Source organism: Acomys minous (genome assembly GCF_964271855.1).
Source record: "Acomys minous genome assembly, chromosome: 12".
Classification (NCBI taxonomy): domain Eukaryota; kingdom Metazoa; phylum Chordata; class Mammalia; order Rodentia; family Muridae; genus Acomys; species Acomys minous.
The window spans coordinates 28,445,082-28,469,358 of record NC_140493.1 but is presented as its reverse complement, the minus strand read 5'-3'; the positions used below and the strand labels follow the sequence as shown (position 1 = coordinate 28,469,358).

At 39.3% G+C, this 24,277-nt stretch overlaps 2 pseudogenes across 2 annotated transcripts; both read right to left on the bottom strand.

Annotated features, from left to right (window-relative positions):
* Positions 1-1,040: 1,040 nt before the first annotated feature.
* LOC311579591 (m7GpppX diphosphatase-like) lies at positions 1,041-4,069 on the bottom strand (annotated as a pseudogene). The gene is made up of 2 exons: positions 4,024-4,069; positions 1,041-1,862 (listed from the first exon to the last, which is right to left on the bottom strand). The product of its transcript is annotated as a m7GpppX diphosphatase-like (transcript).
* Positions 4,070-5,253: 1,184 nt separating this feature from the next.
* On the bottom strand, positions 5,254-7,345 carry LOC311579793 (TATA-binding protein-associated factor 2N-like; annotated as a pseudogene). Its single transcript has 2 exons — positions 7,041-7,345; positions 5,254-6,578 (listed from the first exon to the last, which is right to left on the bottom strand). The product of its transcript is annotated as a TATA-binding protein-associated factor 2N-like (transcript).
* Positions 7,346-24,277: the final 16,932 nt, after the last annotated feature.

The window sequence follows — 24,277 nt, the reverse complement described above, 5'->3', positions numbered from 1 at the left end:
TTTCATTTTAGCAGGAACAGGAAATATAATAGCGAAGGGTCTGAAAAGAAAACTCAATTATAAAATGTGGAAGAATTACAGAGAAATGTTACTGATGGACACAGTGCAAAGCTAGCTGACCTTTACAGTCTTTGATCATATTGAATTAGTAGCCTCAGCACTAACAGTAATTACTTAAAGTGACATAGTGAAAAGGCCATTGTGTTTCATAAAATCTCCATGGAAATGGAGACTCATAAGCTTGTCGTGATAAACACATTTTGACCGGATAAGTCTTAACTTTATTTGTGAAGTAAATTTCCATGTCAAGCCATTCACTTCCTTGCTCCTGACACAAGAGCCTCTGCTGGTCTCCTGACTGTTGATCAGTATGAAAACTACTCAGTTAATGGCCTAAGCACACGCTACACCCGGGTGTGTAATTATGCTTTAGGGCTAAAACAGAGGTCTGAGAAGGACTGCTGTGAGCCATTCTATGATTGTTCTTATGAATAAAGTTTTATTAGGACACAGCCAAAGTAAGCCCCATGGCTGGCTGTCTTCCCACTACAATGAAAGAGTTGCTAGTACACAACATAGAAAGCATCAAATCTAGAATACTTGTTCTCTGACTGTTTACAGAAGCAGTTGGCCTGTGGCTAATTCCACTAAAGCTCTTTAAATCAATGCTGATCATGCTGACCTGTGGTCATCAGGATAGCTACCAAGACACTTACAAGACTTTGATAATATGTAACACGTGTTTATTTAAACCCTAAGTTTCTCTTCAGCTTCTAAAATTATTTGGGCAGAAGCAAGTGGTTGTGTGTGTGTGTGTGTGTGTGTGTGTGTGTGTGTGTGTGTGTGTGTGTGTGTGTGTGTGTCCCCAGTAAGAGAGTAGTTTATTCTCGTGTGAGGAGTAAACCAGTACAAAACACATCTTACGCTTGACTTTTGCTCGAAGCCCACACAACTACAAAATACAGTTTAGGAAAATCCCTCAGAGATAAAGACAGAGGCCGCCACACTACCCCAGGCCTGGCCTCCTTGTTCGCCTCTCTTCAGGCACTCTCAGAAACCCAGGTTTGCTGGGTCTTCCATAGGACCTGAAGCAGGGTGTCCATCTGTCCTGAGGGCAAAAGTAACAGTGTGCTGCTGATGGTGCTTGTGGGCACACTCTAGGTTCTCCATCACTTGAGCCAGTAGTCTGTGCCCACTCCACACCTGGGCCGGGTGCCTCGAAGCCCAGGGCAGTGAAGCACACGTGCAGGTGGTGATAAGAAGGCAGGTAGCGTAGGTACATGCGCAGATGGTCTTCTGTCCACCTGGTAGCGCTTCAGGATGGCTTCTTGTCCTTCCCGGAGAATGCTCCTTAAGAGTGGCAGGCGCTCTGGAGTGAGGTCTCGAAGTGGTCTGCTACCCCATCGATGACAGACAGCCGTCAAATACAGGTCATCCAGCTGCTGCTGGTTCCACTTGAGGTCTGGAATGAGGACAAAGCCATCAGAAGGATCTGGGTTCTCGTAAACAATCTGGTCAGTTTCAGCCTTCTTGTCAAGAATGTTATATACCCACTGGGTGCTGAGGCTCTGGGACTCTGGGTGGGGTAAGGTGACGCTCCTAATAGTCATCTCCAGTCAGTCTCTCAGATCAGGCGGGCATCCTGACACATGTATTTCTCCAGGTGTTTGTGGCAGGGTACACCACGATTGTCTTTACATGACTCAGATGCCTTGGAGGAAACAGGTTATAGGTGCTGTGGACATCATTGGCGAACTGCCCAGGGCTCCCGGATAGGAGCTGTGCCATGTGTTCTGCCTGAAACGGTGTCTTCTCCAGGATCACAGCAGCATCCTCTGTGGTAATAGTGGCTTTTAAAAGGACTAGACTTTAACATTGCAGTTTTAAGAATTACATAGCATGTTGTAACCAAATATAATCTTAACTCTGTATTAATATCCAAATATCTATACGAATGTAATAGTTATGACTTATAAATGTTCTTTGGTCTAAAAGTAGATTCAATAATCTGCCCTTTTATTTATCATTCCTATAACCAACCCCTTTAAGAAAATAACAAACATCTATCACCCATAGAATGATGAAAAGAAAAAAACATTCATTCCCCCCATGGGCAATTCTTAAACTGCTTCCTGATGATTTGGGATCTAGTTTTTCTTTTTGGGTGCCCAAGAAAACTGGGATATTGTCCAGTCTTGAGAAAGCTAGCTGTAACTTTTGATGTCCAGTCTCTGCATGCTGAGAAAGTTCAGAGCTTAACTGAAGTGCTGACTGGAACAGTCTGTGACGCTGGATGTTCTAGATAGCCATTTTGAAATTGCAGATTTTTGAGAAAACAGTTATTGAGGTCATCTATGATGTTAGATCACCTGGGATACTTATTATTTTTGGTGACTGGTCCTCTTGCCCTGCAAAAAGATTGAACTTTCAAAGGTATTATACATTTTTGTATTAATGTATATATAGGTTGTGCACTAAGCACAGTTTAAGAATATTATGTAAAATAAATGTGTTATCTATGCCACTTAAAATAATGCCATGATAAGTCCTGAGCAACTTGTAGTCAAAGATATGCCATGTATAGCTAGCTAGTCCTGGCTGAAGACATTTTCATGTCTTAGTCAGTCTCAGAACTGTTCCCATGTAGAGAGAACAGTGGATTTTGTTACCTGTCCTGTTTGGTCTTCTTATCTTCCCTTCTGACTTTAGCAATGACCTTCAAGAGGGCTTCCTAAAAGAACAGCCTCTCTGGGGCTTGTATGTATCCATTTTTTATTTTCTTCTCCTTCCCTGGCTGACAGAAAATCCAGCCCTATTCTCTCCCTTGCTCAGGGATTGGCTGTAAGCTGTTTTATCGGCATATCAGGGGACAACTGAGGAGCAGTATTTATGCAACATTGAGACAAGAGATTCTCAGAACAAGGCAGCCAGATATGGGGGCAGCGGAGGGAGCAGGAATATATAGAAATTAGCATTTGAATTACACAATAACCTTATGTCTACAAAGAATCACTCAAAAGCAAAGGCATGGTGGTCTACCCACAGAGCCCAAGTAGAAGGCATGGTGATAGTTATAGGAATTATGATATCATGGTCAAGTTTGGAAATAAGCAAACATTTTGTGTTCTATTGAGTCCCAGAGCTAAAGGCTTCCCTATGAGGTGGACAGCTGGAATTAGGTTCACCAACTGTAATCAAAGTAAACAATGTAACAGTGAAAGCATCTGTATGCAATATAAGAATTATTCTTAGACTAGGGGCCTTGACCGGCCCAGTCAAAACAGCAACAAACTCTTTCAAGTAGAAACATGAAAACAGGGACAAAAGGAATGTAAGAAATGCATGATATTCCTTCTAACTAAATTCCACACCTGTAAAGAGCATTACCGGAGATCAGTAGTTGTGGGAATTTCACCCAGATTAAGTTTTTTTAAAAAATAGTAGAATTTGAAAAATTCAAAGACTAGATCAGGATAAAGCATCATCAAGCAGAACAATTAATTTTGGCATATGTGCTCAGAAATGAGGTAAAACATGGATATGAAGAGGAACAACTGAGGTCATTGAGAGTGAGTTCTGGGAGGAGCTGTGTAGGGAAGAGAGGTCAATGTGATCCGAATACATCGTATTAACAACATTTCCGAAGGAAATTTATTTTTAAATGAATGAATGTACCAGAAAAAAAAAACTTACCCATATCTTTTTAAAAAGAAGAAGGCCGAATAAAAAGTAATGGGAAAGTAATTTCAATATTGCCTGAATATATTAGCGAACCTTGGAGTGTTTAGCTGTACACTTCTTTTGATTCAGTTTTATCTTTCACTTAGAAAAGCCCAATCCACCACCATATCCAAATTTCCTGTTTAATTACCAGAAAAATATACCTCTTTTTTTATGTGGATTTGCAACACACACACACACACACACACACACACCACCACCACCACCACCACCACCACCACCGCCACACCACCACCACACACTCCTTATGAGCAGTTAGCATTTACTAGTGCTTCTCCTTACCACTGAGCATGCATTCTCCGCCAACTTTCCGACGATGCTCCCTCATACGTGCGAGGGGTAAGATAGATGCTCTTCTTGGAGATGAGCACTCAGCTGTCTCTTTCCCATCACCTTGGGCAGCCTCTGCATTCATTACATTCCCTTCATAGGGAACTGAGAGAAAGTGTAGATTGGCCAGGATGGGAAGGAAATAAAGATGGGCAAGAAAATGATCATAAACAAAATTGTCAGAAAACAAATTTAATTTTAAACAAAAAGATAGAAATATATCACAAGGGGAAAATAGGGTCTCCAAATTCACACATTAAAATAATCCATACATTGAAAAAAAAACAGAACAACAAGACTAAGATAATTTTCAAGTTATTTTTAAATTTAGCTTGATACCCTATGTGGTCCTTTCTTATAACTGCAGCCTCAGGAATATGCAATTGGTATAAAATAAAATATGCATTCGTTTGGAACTTGGAGGTGTAGGTAATAAGCAGGTGGTTGGAAGGTAGCCTAGATACGAAGCTGGCTTGTAGGACAGTCCTGATTCAAGCTGCCTTTACTTTAAAAAAGAAAAGAAGAGGAAAGAACGAAAAATTGTTTCACTCTGTTCTCTTGTAGTATGTTTTGGGATTCCTAATCTATCACTTAAAACACATTGTAGGTTAGTGTTGGCTACCATGTTTTCTTAAATTGTAGGAAAATAATGATTGCTACTATGTTGCTTACCTTCATTTCTCCGCTGCTTAATGCAAATTTACAGAAAATCTTCTTTTAAATTTGTTATTAATTTCATTTTCTTGGAATAAAAATAACTTTCATTGTGACATTTTCACACTTGAATAGCTGTATTTTTCTCATATATGCCCCTGAGCACCCTACCTCAGAAATTCTTAGTAAATTTTGATAAAAGCACAAATTCAGGAATCTATAAAATGTTCTTTTTTTCCCACACACACAAAAAAACAAGCGGGTATTATTGCAGTACCACAAAACACTTTCCATTTGGCAACATTTTACAATGCACTTAGCTTTAAGGGTTTGGAAAGAAAAGATGGGAAACTAAAAGGGGAATTTTCAATGGACCTTTCTAAAAGGAAAATTGTCCCCAGCCCTCCCACCCAAATAAAATCCCCAATGTCAATTTCACAACCCAGAGCCCATGAGGAAAGCAGCAGGCAAACTCTGACAGCTTTACTGTGGACCACGTCAGAGACAGAGGGGTATTCAAAACGGTCATTAGTACGGTAGGGCACGCGGATCATTTCTGTGGTCATTTCTTCCTCCCGCTTTGCCTCCATAACCCCCACTTCAGTTTCCTCCTTAGCCACCTCCACTTCATTCTCCTCTGTAGCCTCCACTTAGACCTCCACCGTAGCCTCCACTTCCACCCCCACCCACACCAGTCTCTTTCATATGCCCCACTGCTTCGGTCTCCTCCGTATCCACCTCTGAAGCCTCCTCTATCACTTCCATAGCCGCCTCAATCTCTTCCAGAGCCACCCCCTCAATCTCCACCATAGCCCCTTCGATCTCCACCATAACCCCCTCGGTCTCCACCATAGCTGCCTCCTCTATCTCCACCATAGCCACCCCCACTTCTGCCTCCACTGTAGCTACCTGTCTCCACCTCTGCCCCTACGACCTCTGTAGCCCCTTTCTACGCTGTAGCCTCTCGCCCGGAAATCTCGCCCTGAGGGACCAGAGTCTTCTGGGCTCATTGCACTGGTTGTGGGAATTCCTCCGAGCAAAGTTTGTACTTCCACATGACAGATTAGGGCAAACCCAATCTGTATTCTTGGGGTCTTCACCTCGATTCTTAAAACCTCCACGGCCTCTGTAGCTTCCACAATCTCATTGTCCACCTCTACGTTCCCCACCTCTCATGAATTCAGGCCTTCTGATGGCAAATGACATTTTGATGATGCTTCCATGGAATTCTTTTCCATCAAACCAATTCAATGGCCGCCTTAGCTGATGGAGGGTCATCAAATGACACTGTTGCTTCCCCTTTTTGACTTCCCAATGTCTTTGTCTGTGTAAAGATTTATCATTGGCTTTCCAGTCTTTCTGTTAGCCTTGATAATTCCTATTTGCTTAAAGAGCTCTCCCACTTGATCTGTGGACACACCCTCCCCAAGTCCTTGCACAAAGATTGTGTTGTTATTTGAATTATCAGACTCTGACTCAGCATCTGGGCTGGGTCCATAACCCCTGTGACCACCAACATTTTCAAGCCACAGCGGTCACCACCACTTGATCCTGTCACAGGACCTCTTCCACCCTTGTCACACCCCCATGCCCTCCACCTCCTCCCTGTGACCCGCCATATCTTCTATTATCTTCTCCATACCTACTCACATCACAACGGTCATCGTGTGTGTGGTGGCTGTAGTTTTCCCTTTGTGAATGGTAAGACTGCTGGTTTTGATTACAGGAATCATGTTGCTGATAATTTGACTGCTCATCTTATGAGCCTTGATGCTGACCATAGCCTGGCTCATGAGAATCTTGCTGACCATAGTCCGACTGGCCATATGAAGGTGCTCTTCCACCTTGGGCTCCTAATGATTTTGTGGTTTTCTTAAACATCTTATATATATATGTATTATGTTATTACATTATATATAAATATATATTTGCTAGGTAATAATTTTCATCACAGTTTGTGTGATCACTTTCTATAACTAGCTAAAGGTAGTTGACAGGCATTGCAGCAAACATTTAGATTCTTTTTTAAATGTATTTTATTAATTTATTTAGATTACATCTTAACTCTCCACAGTTGAGTGAAGAGTGGGGTCTGACTTTCACACAAACTCTGGTGCCCCATATTTGGCCACGTCCTCTGGATGGGGAGGCCTGGTGGCACTCAGAGGAAGGATAGCAGGTTACCAAGAAGTGACTTGATACCCTATGAGCATATACAGGGAGAGGAGGTCCCCCTCAGTCACAGTCATAGGGGAGGGGAGTAAGGGGGAAACGGGAGGGAGGAAAGAATGGGAGAATACAAGGGATGGAATAACAATTGAGATGCTGCATTTTGTTGTCCCTGGTTATTATATGATTGCTGGCCATATGAGCTCTGTTTTTGATTCTCATAACTACCATAGGACTGTGAATAACCTGATTGATTTTGTCCATAACTGGAGTAGCCACCATAGTTTTGTCCATACGAAGAATCAGTCGTTTGCCCATAGCCAAAATACCTTTGTGACGTTTGTCCACAGCCTTGACTGCCTTGATTTCCATAGGAAGAATAACTTTGCTGCTCACTCCCAGACTGACTGTAACTTCCAGAATCCAACATAACTAACAGCCGCGGCGCGGAACCCCCACGGCTTGTGGAGAACAAGGAAAACAAAAACCCAGACGTGGCAACTGTTGGAGCTGGTCTTATAAAATGGTCTTAATACAGTTTAGTACAGCTCAAAGCAATTGAATTCAACCTGGTAGCCTGCTATCCTTCCTCTGAGTGCCATCAGGCCTCTGCATCCAAGAGACATGGTCAAATATGGGGCACCAGATTTCATGTGAAAGTCAGACCCCACTCTCCACTCAACTGTGGAGAATGTCCTGTCCATTGGCTAGATCTGGGTAAGGGTTCGAAGTTTACTTCACATATTGTCTTTGGCTGGTGCCGTAGTTTAAGCAGGACCCCTGGGCCCAGATCCGCCCATCATAATGTTCTTATAGGTTTCTAGGACCCTCTGGATCCTTCTATTTCTCCATTCTACCATGCTTCTCTCACCTAGAGCATATACAAGAGGAGGAGGTCCCTCTCAGTCACAGTCATAGGGAAGGGGAGTAAGGGGAAAATGGGAGGGAGGAAAGAATGCGAGGATACAAGAGACGGGATAACAATTTAGATGTAATATGAATAAATTAATAAAACATTTAAAAAAAGAAAAATCATGAAAAAAATTTAATTCAACCTGTAACAACTGCTAAGAAAAAAACATAAAGAAAAAGCAAAAGTTCAAAGATTATCCGTGTGGGCGGGGAGTACTCTTAAGGACTGCATCTGAGTGGATACAAAGGCAACTGTAATACCGTAAGTCCTTCTCAAGCCTGCAGCGTGGGAGTGATTCACGATACAAAGTAAAGCCGTAGAAGACAAAAGGAAGACTTAGTGAAATCAGAAGACAACAGTACCTCTTAGATTCCTTCTTCATTCTCTAGGTAGTTTTTAAGGTCAATAGAAACTGTGTTCAGCACTGTTTTACATCCCTATGGCTCTACATAACAAATATTTATATCATCCTATAAGAAAAGGTGTAAGATCCCCAGATGTAGTTAACATATAAATATTTGCCCATAATCATAAAATATCTTGCATACTTTTCTTAGACTTAGACTTAGAAGTCTACTATATGCAAAGAAAGACTTGACAAGTTACAGTTACAATCACACACACACACACACAAAAAAAACAACACAGTTAAAGAAAGCCACTAAGTTGATCCATAATGATATGTATAGGTGATAGCAGAATTTTTTCATTTTTATTATAAATGCTATAATTTTTGATGGTAACATATTCAATTTTATTCATATTTACCTGAAAATAACCTCAGAAACATTCTTTTATTCCATTGTTTCTCCTAAAGAGAACTTGCCATAATTTACAGTTTCAAAATGCCATTTTTGAAGTATTGTAATGTACAAGAATCCTGGCAGCAGGAATCTCTTCAATGTTGATTCACTTTTATTTTTAAATTGTAGGTTGTTCTTCCTTAAAATTATTGGTGTTACGACAGTAATAACAACGTTGATTTTCATGAGCTTGCCACATACTGGGCAGGACACCAAGAATTAGATAAATCCCTGCTTCTCAGTGGCTGTGATACAAACTCTGGGTCTAATCTTCAGGTTCACAATGACAGGAGGAGGGTTTGTAGACAAGCCCATGCTTGAAATTAAGTACAAAGTCAAAACTCTAAGCATTAGTGATTTTAAATTGGATACATTTATGATGTGAAATGAGTAAAAACCTTATTCTCTGGTGCAAACGGTATATTTTAAATTATTGTTTCTTTTTTTAAAAAAAGATTTATCTATCTATCTATTTATTTATTTATTTATTATACAGTGCACATTAGGTTACATTATAGATCGTTGTGAACCACCATGTGGTTGCTGGGAATTGAACTCAGAACCTCTGGAAAAGCAGTCAGTGCTCTTAACCACTGAACCATCTCTCTAACCCCAAATTATTGTTTCTTATGCACAATAAAATGAAGCACCATAACATAAAAATGCATTTTATTTGTAAATATTTCAAAACATAAAACAATAAAGATGAAGGAAATATAATTGACAGCTAACTCAAAGTCAGAAAATGACTTCCTCCACAGAGGTGTCACCTTTTTCTTTCAAATGGGAAAGAAGTTATGTGCTTCAGCCTGAAAATTTCATAAGTGACAATATTCTAAAAACCAAAATATTTATATCCTGGTGAAGATCATACTTCCTACACAGCAAATTAATGGCATATTAACCACAATTAAATCAAAGAAATTAAATGTTTTGTTTAAAAATACTCAAAACACTGAACTTTTAGCCCTTGGCAATAACTATATGCCCAGAGGAGACCCTCTCAAGAGAGCAGCTCCATCACCTGAGGGCTTAGGAGTCAGTAACCTTACTCTATAGATAGATTCCAGACCATGTAAGACATGGGAAGAGGTTAAGGAAGAGTGAGTACAGCATAGATTCGTGTTGGCTGAGTAATCAATTGGTGCCAGTTAAAATAGCAGGCAGTAGGTAGGAAGTTATTTTGGAAATAAATTATTATCTGTAATATGTTCTAACAGATACTCAATTTGATTGAATTTTGGAGCTATAAGAAAAGACTCTGCTATAAACAATTTTATTATTTTTGTTTCTATTAAGAGAAAAATATGTCCTGGAAATCATGAAACATAACTAATCAGGACTCAGTTCTAATTTTCTCAGGGACATAAACTTTACACAAAACAAAATCATTTAGAAAACATTTGTCTCATTTGACAGCTTTTATATATGCTAAAAATGTTGTAATCTTTTCTTCTTTTTAAGATTTATTTATTATGTACACAGTATGCATCAGATCACATTATAGATGGCTGTGAGCCACCATGTGGTTGCTGGGAATTGAACTCAGGATCTCTGGAAGAGCAGTCAGTGCTCTTACCCGCTGAGCCATCTCTCCAGCCCCAGGTGTAATCTTTTCTACTTGCTATGGTATTCACATTTTTATTTTAAGTTTTTGTGTGTTTGACCTGTGCTTCATAATTGAAGAAAATAAAATTAATCTTTTTTGTTCTTTAATTAATTTTTCTAATTTTTACTATACAAGTGAGAGCTAGAGATAATTCTCTAAAGAGAGATCTATTGAGTTAACAAACAAAATAATAGTGTATTTTTTATTACAGGGTCATTATTTTATAGATTTAGTTTAAAGCCTAAGAATTTGATTTTGTAAGCACATTAGCTTGAAAGACACAAAATTTTTTTCTTTGTGTACCACTTTTTTGTCCTCATGCAAATGACTACTTTACTTTCCTAAGAGATTTTGTTTTGTGCTGAGATAATATCTCAATATCACCAGAGTCTCAGTACCACACTGTCGAGTGAGATCTAGATGCAGCACATTATAAAAATGTCAACCTACTCCATCATCCAGGGACAGCCTTGCAAACGCATGCTTTATGAAGCACTTACTCTTTATTGGCTTTCAGTGGGCAAACAAAAAATTGAGAGTACACTGTAAAAAAAAAAAAGTTATACCTCTTTAGATGGCATTCGTAAGTTTTAGAAACTGTAACTAACAAACTCTCTGATAGATCTAGAAAAATGTTTTAAAGTACAGTGTGCAAAGCCAAGTGCCTAACTTATGAGTCCCTTCACTTTCTCTGAGACCTTGAACGTGGCCCTGAACCTGTTGAGCACCCATTGTGTGAAAGCACTACTTGAAGTTCTTTCCTTAATTAATTAATACAGTCCCTTGTTGCAGGTGAGGTAGTAGAGGTACTGAGAAGTGACTAACTTGCAGACTGATATACATATAATTTAAAAGCAGTACTCAAATTCCAGCCAAGGTCACTGACTCCTCACATAAGCTTAACTATGTTAAGCTATTTCATTTTAATACTATGGCTGAATTCATTTATTAGAAATGATCGAATATAATTCTTTGAGGGCATCAACCACACTTCCTTAACTTAACATAAATGGGGCTAGTGAAGGAGCGTAGCATTCCATTTGGGTAATGGTGTCGACCACTGTACTCCACTCCCTTCTCTGAAGGCAAAAGCAAAAACAAACAGACAAAAACCACTGGTTTCAGAGGGCCTCTAAATCATCTGCTAATTATTGCCTCAAAGGTTTTAAAAATGCATTAGTTACACTGACCTGTCTACCATTTAACCACAACTGATGAGTTAACTGCAAATAAATCAGGAAACGTCTGCTTGCATCTCACACTCACAGCACAGAATATGAGGCACTTCGTGAAGCCTTCTGTGGGATAGCTCCCATTCTTGGTTCCAAGCGTTGAGACCTACATAGGCAGCCTGAGCATCCACTCTCCTTTTTGCTTACTTAAAAAAAAATGAGAACTCATGTCTCCTCTTGTCTGGAATCCCACTCTTGCATTAGCAGCCTGGACCCTATGCTATCCTGTTAGTTAGAAAACCGATGTATTGGTTTTGGCTTTTCTACTATAGTCCTAGGCATCCTTGTGGTTCTGAAACTTCTCCTGTATCCTCACAGACCACCTCAATTTATAAGAGCCAAACTTCTTTTTCAGGGTATCACTCACATTTTTTTAAAAGAAGGGCTCCCTACTTGTATATTCACATTATTTCCATATCTCTCTCTCTCTCTCTCTCTCTCTCTCTCTCTCTCTCTCTCTCTCTCTCTCTCTCTCTCTCTCTCTGTCTCCAACATCTCTGGTTCTCTCTCTAATCCGTGACCTCTTCTTAAAGGATTCCTGTTGTGTGTACATATATTAACATTCGGTTTGCTGGCCAGGATCCTACCAATAATATTCCAAAGAAGCACTTTTTACTGAGGTTATATATAGCCTACTAGTAGCTACATCATGTCCTATCTTGCCTGAAATGATGCATGCTAATTCTGGAACAAAAATTTCATTCCTCATAAGAATCTGTTGATCCACATCAATACATTCAACTGTCTAATCAGCTGATTTCTTAAAGTCCCATCAAGCTAGACTCAGCATTCCTCCAAATGCATTTAGATGGCCTTCATTTCATTAGGTTCAATAATGTACACACTTTTGCAAGTCAGTTTCCTGTAGGTATAATGTTATTGTGCACTGTGTAAAGGTTCAAATGCTGATTTCTGTGCACAGCCCCCAACCCCCAATATCTGGTTGCAATCCTTGTTCTAGAAATCTCCTCTCTAAACTTTGCTCCCAAATTGTTCCCTGATACGTCAATAAATCAGCTCAAGAGCCAGTGACTGAGCAGGAGAGAAAATAGGGCTGGACTTTCTGCCAGCCAGGGGAAAGGGAGATACTGAAGATTCCACCAGGACCAGAGGTCCAGGAGAGAGAAAGCAACTGGTACAGAGAAAGCCATAAAATGCAAGTATCTCAGGGATTTTGGCAAAGATGAAGTCAGATTAGCTTAGAGGGTTAAGAATAGAGTAATAACTGCTCAGTATTGTACCTTAAAGCTTGTTAAATAAATAATATAATCTAGTCTCAATTAGCCAGGTTAAGAGAAAACTGCAACACACACACACACACACACACACACACACACACTGCCAAGATTCAATAATTTTGCAATAAGTTACTTCCATTGTATTTTCCCTAGGTTCAGCCATTGATCATAAAGAGCTTATCAAGAAATAGAACCCGATCCACATATAAACAAACTAAAAGAAAAACCACATGATCACCTCAAGAGATACTTAAAAAGCATTTGACAAAATCCAATGCCTCTCCATGTTAAAGGTCTTGATGATATCAAGGATACAAGGTGTGTATGTAAACACAATAAAGGCTATACACAGCAAACCAATAGCTAACATCAAATTAAATGGAGAGAAACTTAAAGCAATTTCACTAAAATTAAGGACAAGACAAGGATGCTCTCCCCATATCTACTCAAAGTAGTACTTGAAGTTCTAGCTCATGCAATAAGACAAGTAAGGAGATCAAGGGGACACAAACTGAAAAGGAAGAAACCAGAGTATCAATATTTGCATATGATGTGATAGTATACATGCACTATCCCCAAAATCTACCGTAGAACTCCTACAACTGATAAACGCCTTCAGCAATGTAGCTGAATACAAATGTAGCTCAAAAAAATCAAGTAGCCCTTCTTTACACAAATGATAACTGTGCTGAGAAAGAAACTAGAGAAACAACACCCTTCACAATAGCCAAAACTAATATAAAATATCTTGGGGTACCTCTAACCAAGCAAATGAAAGACCTGTATGACAAGAACATTGAGACTGTGAAGAAAGAAACTGAAGATTTCAGAAGATGAAAAGATCTCCCATGTTTATGGATCGGTAGGAATAACATAGTAAAAATGGCCATCTTACCAAAAGCAATCTACAGGTTCATTACAATTCCCATCAAAAAATGCCAACAAAATGTTTTACATACCTGGAAAGAGCAAGTCCCAGATATATATATGATAGCTAAAACAATCCTGTACAATAAAAAAACTTCTAGAGGTATCACCATACCTGATTTCAAGCAATAGTAATAAGAGACACATGGTATTTGCATAAAAAGACAGGTTGATCAATGGAATCAATTTGAAGACCTAGAAATAAATCTGCACACCTATGAACACTTGATTTTTGACAAAGTCAAACTATACAATGGAAAAAAGAAAGCATCTTCAACAAATGGTGCTGGTCTAGCTAAATGTCTCCACGTAGAAGAATGGCAAATAGACCCATATTTTCACCCCACACAAAATGCAAATTTAAGTGGATCAAAGACCTAAATATAAAACAGGATACACTAAATCTAATAGGAGAGAAATAGGGAAATACCCTTAAATGCACTGGTACGGGAGACAACATCCTAAATATAACATGAACAACTGAGGCATGAAAATCAACAATAACTGGGGCCTCTTGAAACTGACAAAGTTCTGTAAGGCAAAGAACGCCATCAATAGGACAAAATGGCAGCCTATAGAATGGGAAAAAAGTCTTCACCAACCCTGCATCTGACAGAAGGCTAATATCCAAAATATATAAAGATCTCAAGAAATTAAACACCAACAAACCAAATAACCCAATTAAAAATGGGGTACACAACTAAACAGAAACTTCTCAGTTGAAGAATTTCTAATGGCCTTGAGTAATCAAGGAAATGAAAATCAAAATGACTCTGAGATTCCATCTTACACCTTCCAGAACGGCTAAGATCAGAAACTCAGGCAACAGCTTATGCTGGCTAAGATGTGAAGCAAGAAGAGCACTCCTTTATGGCCAATAGGAATACAAATTTGAACAACCACTTTAAAATCAATCTGGTGCTTTCTCAGAAAATAGAGAATGCTTCTACCTCAAGACCCCAGAAGATGTTCCACCATACTAGAAGGACACTTGTTCAACAACTAGGTTCACAACAGCCTTATTCCTATTAGCCAGAAACTAAAAACAACATAGATGTCCCTCACCCAAAGAATGGATTAAAGTGTGGTACATTTACAAAACAGAATACTACTCAGCTATTAAGAACAAAGACATTATGAAAACTTCAGGAGAATGGGATGGAACTAGAAAATACCATGCTGTGTGAGGTAACCCAGACCCAGAAAGATACTCATGGCTTGTGCTCACTTATGCATGGATATTAGACATAAAGTACATGATAACCATGCTACAATCCAAGACCCAAAGATGCTAAGTAACAAGGAGGGCCCAAGAGAGGATGCTTGAATCTCACTCAGAAGGGGAAATAAAATAGACATCTGAGGTAAACAGAGGGCAGGGATTGGGTGGGAAAGGGCGTGGGAAGGAGAAGGTACAGGGAGAGAGAATGTAAATCATTGCAGGGGGGGCATCTCTGAGAAAGGGGAAGGCTCCCAGTAGTCTATAGGGGTGACCCTAGCTGAGACTTCTAGAAGTAAGTGATACAGAGCCTCAAATTGCCATCTACTGTAGCCAGGGTAGACTTCCAGTGGAGGAAGGGGGGCTTAAACCAAGCCATAAAACATTCCATCCAGAATTTTTTCTGACTGCAAGAACTATAGGGATGAAGATGGAGCAGAGATTGAGGGAATGGAAAAACCAATGATTGGCCCAAATTGAGACTTCACCCTATAGGAGACAACCAAACCCTGACACTACCATTTAATAGGCTCTGCTATGATTGCAGACAGGAACTTAGAATGACCGTCTTCTAAGAGACTTCATCCTGCAACTTATGGAAACAAATGCAGAGACCCACAGAAACAATAGGTGGAGCCCGACATGTATGGTGGAAGAGTTGGGGGAAGGATTGAGGGAGCCAGAGAGGTCAAGAATACCACATGAAGACCAGCAAAGCAAGTAAAACTGGTCCATGGGGGCTCATGGAGAGTGAACCGCTGAGCAAAGAAGCATGCGTGGTCTGGACCTCGGCCCCTACACATATGTAGCAGGTATACAGCTTGCTCTTTATGTGGCTTCTCTAACAATTGGAGTGGGGGTTGTCTCTGACTCTGCGGCCTGCCTTTGGATCCCTTTCCCATAGATGGGCTCCCTTCTCTTTCCTCAGTGGTAGAAGACATGCTTAGTCCTGCTGTGACTTGATGTGCCAAGATAATGTGCTACCAAAAAGAGGGGGGCCCTCCCCCTTCTCCAAGGAGAAAGCGATGTGGGAATGGGGGGGGAGGGGGTGTGAGGTTGGGACTGGGAGGGAAGGATGGAGGAGGCTGTCATCAGACTGTCAAATGAGTAAATAAACAAATCAGTGGGGAAAATGTTTCTAAAAAGAAATAGAAACCTAGCACAAAGCAACATACACAGATTTCCTAGGACAGCAGATAATAACATCAGTCAATTATGTTTTCTGTAGATAGAGATCAAAGTAGTGAATTTTGATAACTGTCACATCTGACATTTTACTTTACTATAGTCCACAACAAATTTAAGATCCTTGGCATAAATTGATAACCAAGTCTGTTGTCTCTCACCAAACTCTCACTTTAAGACAGGACTCTAAAAAATAAAATAAAATAAAATAAAAATTAAAAAAAAAAAGACAGGACTCTAGATCATCAAATTATTAGAAGACTATCCCACACCTCTCATTAAGAACAAAAAGTCTGTAGCTTATGGCTGTATTTTTCTCTCTCCTTTGAACACATTCATGATGATTACATTTTGAATTATGTAAGTTAAACAAAGCTTCTCTGTATATGTTATATAAAGCAAAGATCTATGAAATAAAAAGTTCATCTGTGATATTGTGAGCAGTTTGTATATTCTTTTGTCACTGAGCACTAATGTATGGGTGGAAAACTGAACTGACTTAAAATTTGTCCAAGTATGTTATGAAACTTTGATATATCCTCAGTTCCTTTCAGTCTCAGGAACAATTTATAACCATGTTCAAAAGGCATATGAAGCTCTATTTATAACAGCTGTTGTTTTTCCTATTAATGCATTTTAAATTGGCTTCTTTCTCTAGACTGACAACTTCATTACAGATCAGATTGTTGGGGATTTGACTACAAAAGGAACTCTGAATAATTATCATACTATACTACCTCTGAGAAAAGGTTACACTTCTCATAAACCCTTCTAAGCACAGGTAGTGTATAGTTCCTACGTGTTTTCGACTATATTGAAAATTCACTCACATCATGGGCAATCCAGCGATTAAGGATTTTGTTTTGTCAGATACATTCTTGCTAGCAAGTAGCTCTTTGTCCCTTAAACCTTGAGATGCCCATTCAGAAATAAAGAGACTACAGTAGCATAATATTATACATATATTAGATTATATATAAAAATGTAATCTTCTATATAACTGATTACCTTGGAACTATTACATGTACAGAAATCATTTTTTGGCACGCACATAGCTGCAATAAGACTAGGCACCTCCCCTCCTATTAAGGCTGGACAAGGCAACCCAGTATGAGGAAAAAGGTCCCAGAAACAGGCAAAAGAGTCAGAGACAGCCCTTGCTCGCTATATCAGGAGTCCCACAAGAAGATCAAGCTACACAACCAGAACATATCTGCAGCAGGCCTAGGTCAGACCCATGCAGTGTCTCTCTGTGAGCCCCTATGAGCCCTGGTTAGTTGGTTCTGTGGTTTTGTTGTGGTGTCCTTGACCCCTCTGGAGCCTACAATCCTTTCTCCTCCTCTTACGCAGGATTCTTTGAGCTCTGCCTAACCTTTGACTGTGGGTCTCTTCATGTGTTTCCATAGTTGTTGGATGATGCCTCTGTTATGACGATCAGAATGTCCTGTTTTAAAACCTCCAACTTAACAAGTGAGGCATGTAAAATGGTGTTTGGCCTAATGGAGACCAAAAGAAAATATCAAGCTGTTGGAATTAATCAGTAAAGAACATGGATTCAGAAGAGCTGTAAAAAGGAAACAGCTCCTCCAAGCTAAACCTGGAAGACACTCACGTAACAATGAAAAAAATTAAAGCTCATTTGTGAACAGCTTACTATCCATATGCATAATCAGTATGTAATGACTTTAGCTATATTGGCAGTCTAGTCTAGGACACAGCCTAACGTGGAAGGGTAGGAAGAATTCAGGGGCTGGAAAGTGAATCAGGGGTGTGTGTGTATGTGTGTGTGTGTTGTATGCTGGGGGCACACTTGCACACTTTCAGGTGTACATGCATATACGTGTGGAGGCCAAAGGAGCCTCTGGGCTCATCCTCATGTGCACTATCCACCTCCTTTACACAAAGTATTTCTGTGCCTTACACTTCACACATTAGGCTGGATGGCCCGTGACCCCAAGGATCTTCCTCTTGCCTCTTCCTTAGCAGTAGAACTGCAGACACAAACCAATGTGTCCAACATCATGCTTTCCATTTTTAATAAGTCTTTATATAGTCCCTACTAGCCAAGTCCTGAAATATTAGTGCCTACCATTATCATCCTAAAGTTAGTCTCTGCACCACTATTGCATTACTCTCCCATGCTGTAAGACAAAAAATAATAATAATAAAAGTTCAATTTCCTATATCGTGTCCCTTCCTTTCCAAGTACCAACTCAGACAACTTAGAATGGAGAAAGCACTGGATATAGAAATTCAATATGTTTGCTGCTGTATTCCCAGCACCTAGCACAGTGTTTGTGATATGGCAGATGTGAGATACTTGTTACAATTTAATTTTCTGATTTTAAAATGATTTTTGTGTAAGAATATCCTACTAATTGCCATTCCTTCCAAGCCAAATGTAAAATTGCTTCCAGAAAGGAGGTGATGGATTATCAATAATAAGCAAGACTTGAATTACATTCTTGTTTCTTGAGCTTATTTCACAGAGGAGGTGCCAGGAAGCAAAAACAAAACAAAACAAAACAAAGAAAAAAAAGAAAAGGCTTACATGCTGTGAAAATTCCCTGAGCTGTTAAAAGAAGGACCAGGCCACAGGCAGTCCCAGGCTTTCAAATCCCTGGATAAAGGGCTTTCCTCTTGCCTCATTAAATTTCCCTTTGTTAAGTTACCTGACCTACTGAATAAACAATCCCATTTATTGTTCCTAATCATTTCTGAATTTAAAGAGTATTTCCATCATCTTGACCTTTTCTAACTTGCAGCTGAAATATTATATAAATCTTCACTTGCCGCAAACACTGGGAAGGAACAATTTTAAAGCTAAGACAGCTGACTTTTCCCCAAGAAATGCAAATTTCATCCCAGGTTATTAATGTTGAAGATGAAAAATACAATTCAATTCCATTTTCTATGTACTCAATTTTCTGAGGTGACCTAGAAAAAATGAGAAATTATTAAACTCTGGAGGAAACTCCAGAAGAGAAACTTATACCAAGATAATTTGTCTTCCAAATGCAAACATCACACTATTACTCTCTTAAAAGATTTCCTTTTGAATACAGCATTTTGATTGCAGTAGGAAAAGGCATCTGAAACTCATTAGAGTAGTTTTCTAACTTCTGAATGTTTGGTTCATTCCCAATGTAAAACGTATTACTGTGGCAAAGCGTTTGTCTTACTGAGAAAATTCCCCAAGAGAAAACTTACTTGGCCAGTACTGCTCTGGCCACTTAGTGTTTCCAGAGTCACTGTACTATATACATAAACCCTGACACGTCATGTGTAGATCTGACGTTTCTTTGACATTTTAAGATGGGAAGCTATTGTGTGACTGGCGTGGCTTTTCTCACTTCTCTCCATGCAATCTTCTGATGCCAATCATTGAACCTCACAATAATAATGATGCAATGGTTTTTTTTTTTTTCATTTCTTGTTGTTGTGTTACCTGCTAGCGATCAACTAGGTTCAAGTTGAGTGTCAGATGTCTTGTCAATGGAGGAAATAAAGTATGGCTTTGCCAATCTTGAGAAATCAGACCCTGGAATGTCCTCAAGTTCAACCTCTCCAATTCTCGTTGTAGACTTAGGGAAACTGAATTAGATGTCCAAAACCTTAAGGGAACTTTCTTCCCAATGGTGAAAATATTCCTTTTGGGTTTTGTTTTGTTTTGTTTTGTTTTTTGTTTGTTTGTTTGTTTGATTGATTGATTGATTGATTGATTTTTTTCAAGACAGGGTTTCTCTGTAGCCTTAGCTATCCTGGACTTGCTTTGTAGACCAGGCTGGCCTCGAACTCACAGAGATCCATCCATGACTGCCTCTGCCTCCCTGAATGTTGGGATTAAAGGTGAGTGTTACCATGCCCAGCTGAAAAATAATCTTTTTTTACATATACATTCATATTATTACACATATATACAATAAACTACCTATTAGCAAGAAGAACCATGACACAATCAGGAATTATATAAATGTTACATTCTTAGCGTTTTTGGCTATTTATATTTGACAGCCTTGAAGAAAACATCTTTCCTACCTTGGTGCATCTAAAATTCTGAATGTAGATCAATCTCCATTACATCTTGTCATTATCAACTTAAAACATCTATCTAGACCTAAAAGCATCTTAACCCCTAAACAACTAAGCTTCATTGTAAAACTAAGCTAGTTGAAAAAAAATCTTTAAGCAACACCTAATGATTCAAACAGCAAATAGTGATTCCTAAACCAACTTTCTGTCTCCTAGTAAGTTTTAAAATGATGACTTTTATTTCCTCATACATTTAATATATGGAAAGTATCTCCACAACAAGAAATGTGTGCAAACACAACAGGAACTGCTTGGTTTTATTTCATTAAATCACGATTGACACATTTCTCAATAATTTACATTAAACACAACTGTTTAGTTTCCAGGTCAACTGTGGCAGTTCTAGCACACCAGCAAGCGGTGGTTCTGATCTTGTCAGTATTCTAAGTTGGGCTGGGAGGACAAATGAAGTCTCAGAACTGAATGTTTGGAGATTTCTCCAAATAATCTCCAACAGTGCTATGGAAGAGAGGTTGTACAGAAAGTTAATAAACAAATAATGTCTCGGTGATATTTCTCTTACATAACATATAAACAGAAATGATTAAGATAAAAATACAGCTAATCTTTGTCACTGAATTGTCTCTTAGCCTGAATTATCAGTAATGGCTCATCTTTTCTAGAGCTCAGGAAAACTTGAGCCCACACAGCCCTTGGATACTTGACTGACTTGCATATCTGTGCAACACACACACACACACACACACACACACACACACACACACACACACACACATGCATGCACATACACAAACACACAAAACTAGTCCAAGGCATTATGAGATAGGAACTCAGATAATGCTGAAGAGCAATGGGTCCTTCACTCATCCATCACTCTTCATATTCACGGCATGCATGTTCAGTATTTATTGCACAACAATACAGTAGGAAATACATGGTCTTAAGGAGGATTGTTTCTCTGCCTTTAGAAAGTTCAAGGCATGAATGCATAAAATGCAAACATGGAAAAGCAACATGAGTGAAAATCACCTGTGGTAGCAAAGTGAGAGAGAACAGCAACTATTCCTGAGGAAGCCGCAAAGGGCAGCAGGAAGGAGACAAGCTCTACATTCTGAGGTTAATATTGAAAAGAACTTCCTCCAGAAAAGAAAGACAGTACAGAGTAATTACTCAGTAGATGGTTTTTTTTTTAACTCAGTAAGATAATGTTGTGAAGGGCATTAATTTGAATAGGGATAAAAACTAAATTGAAAATATAGGTTAAAGATAACTTGGAAAACATTTTATTAACATATTTAGGGATGATTTTTCTTTCAAATCTGCTCTCGTATATTCAGGTGGGGAAGAAATCAACTAAAAAAGAAAGGCAGGTGCCTTTCAAGATGTCATTTTTAGGGCTTATTGGGGCCTTTAACCCCTTTCCTTCCTTCACAGTGACCGCTACCAACACACTGACTAGGGCCTTGAAAGAACTTTCTTTTTTTTTTTTTTTTTTTTATTCTTTTTTTTTTTTACATTTTTTTCTCCTTTATTAATTTATTCTTGTTACATCTCAATGGTTATCCCATCCCTTGTATCCTCCTATTCTTCCCTCCCTCCCATTTTCCCCTTATTCCCCTCCCCTATGACTGTTCCTTTCACACTGACTGGGGCCTTGAAACCTCTCTCAACACATTGATTAGACCTTGAAATTAGCCTCATCAAGTTGCAAGATGGTTATACTTACTCTGGATACAGCATTTTCACACAACAGAGCTAAAAAAACACAAGAATATCTTTTCTTTCTTTGCTTTATAAAAAGTGAAAAAATTCCATAACCTCGCAGTAAATATTTGTCATTTCTCATGACTTAGATCTTAGCTATGTGATTATTATTTCTAATTAATAGTGAAAGGAAGTAGAATCTGCATGATTAGAGTGGGCTAATTAAGACTTATCTATTTGGCATTGAAAAACATTGCCTCCAAAGACCAAACCAAAATCTGGAGTTTGCTCATTAATAAGAAAGACAAAGGAAGAAGACTATAAGGTGATTAACAGAGAGTATTTGTAAGGCAATTTGAATTTTTTTAATTAAATAACAGTATGATAATGAGAAATATTTCAGAGGACAGACTGTCCCTAGAATGTGTGGTGATAAAATGAGCAGATAGGAGATTTCTCCATTGATTTTTCGCTGAACTAAAATTTTCCCTTTTCAATAAGTCTTCAAATTAAAAATTGAAAAGTAGGAATCATACCTGGATGCACTTTATTGAGAAGCCACTTTGTATAAAAGTTAATTTCCTTGATACAATTTATCTAATTCTGTTATGTTGCAAGCCCCTGTGAGTGTGTATGAGTGTGTTGTGTCTGTGTGTGTGTGTATGAGAGAGAGAGAGAGAGAGAGAGAGAGAGAGAGAGAGAAATATTCAACACATACATCTACTTGCCCCAGATAGGAAGCCCACAGCCGACCAACGTATGAATACCACCGAAATCCAACTTGGAGAATCAATGAGTTTCATTGTGGTTACTTACAAGAGCAGAAATGACTCAGAGACAGCTGCATTACCAAAGCCCACCCCAGCAAGGTGACTGGACACTTGAAGTACACAGCACACCCTGCAGGTAGCTCAACGGACTGGAGACTGTCCTTTCCAGAAGTCCCAGTTGCCCTAAATATATTCCAAGCCGTCTATCTGCTCATAGAGACCTCTTTACAGACAACTTGGGTAATCTCTGCTTCTTGTTTGCAGTTTGGCTTTTTTGAGAGTAATTCTCATCCATCTTTATTGTTTACTCTTAGGAGGGAGGGACCCAGCGAATCTATTTTAAGTTTTTTTACACTCTGTCTCTTTTTTTAATTCACTTTACATCCTAATTGTAGCCCCCTCCCTCCTCTCCTCCAAGTCCGGCCCTCCCTCCCTCTTCCCCCTAACAACACCCTCAGAAAAGGAGAGGCCCCCCCCCTCCGCCAACCCATCCCAGTACATCAAGTCACATCAGGACTGAGCACATCCTCTTCTTTGGGCCTGGCAAGGCAGCCCTGCCAGGGGGAAGTGACCGAAAAGCATCCAATAGAGTCCTTGTCAGAGACAGCTCCCACTCCCCTTGCTTCCCATTGGCTACATCTATGTAGTAGGCCTAGTTCAAGATTATGCATGGTCCTTGGTTGGAGCTTCACTGGTCCCAGGTGAGTTGGCTATGCTGGTCTTCTTGCGGAGCTCCTGTCCCCTCCAGGTCCTTCTATTGTAGGTTTTGAACTTTTTTCAAACCTACTTTACTTGGTGTTCTTTAATGCTTATGCCTCCCTTCCAACGCACTTCCCTTAGATAGGAGAGAAAAGAGGTTAATGGGAGAAAGAGAAGTAGACCTTTTTAGACTCAGTTCCATGGTGTGATTCCACTGTTGTCGACAGGATTCCAGTGGACCCATTAAACAGCAAACCAGCAACTCAACAAAAGTGACTGCAACCACAGCTGCGGGAACCCGGAACCTCGGAGCGTTCACTGAAGCAATTCTCTCTACGAGCATCTCAAAATAGAGTGATGAACAGCAAGACCAAATAAAAGAAACAACTACTTCTTGTTTAGGATATATATATATATATCCTCTCAGAGTTTGTAGTAGGATGTTAGGATGTTTATCAGCTGGCAGAGACCATGCCTCATCAAGAGGTGGTTCATTTTCCAGTGGACAAACATCACCTGTTTTCTCACAAGTCTGTTTTCAGTGGAAAAACACCACACAACCTTACACAAGTCTGCTTCGCATCCCATACTTGGGATCAAAACCCTTGCCTGTCTCTTTGGTTCTGCACAGCATGAAGTAAAAATTGGTTCAGCTGTATCTTTCCACGATCACATTCTTTCTCATCACTTCAAAGAAACAGTGAAGCCAACTGGTCATGGCCTAAGAGTTCTGAAGCCTTGAGCCAAAATAAGTCTTTCCTCTTTCTAAATTATTTACCTTTTGTTTTGTCACAGTGACAAAAAGTCTAACCAATTGGATACAATAAATATAAAGATTTAATGTATATAATTTAAGGAATTTGATGTCTATACAGAGCTTTGAATTGACCCTGATTTTCCCAGAAGTTTTGTGGGATTTGTTTTATGCCTAAGTCTGTGATCAATGCTCTAGGTTTCTGTTTATAGAAAAAAAAAATACAAACCAAAAATCCCTTCTTTTCTACATAGGCAGCCAGTTATCTTCCCACTGT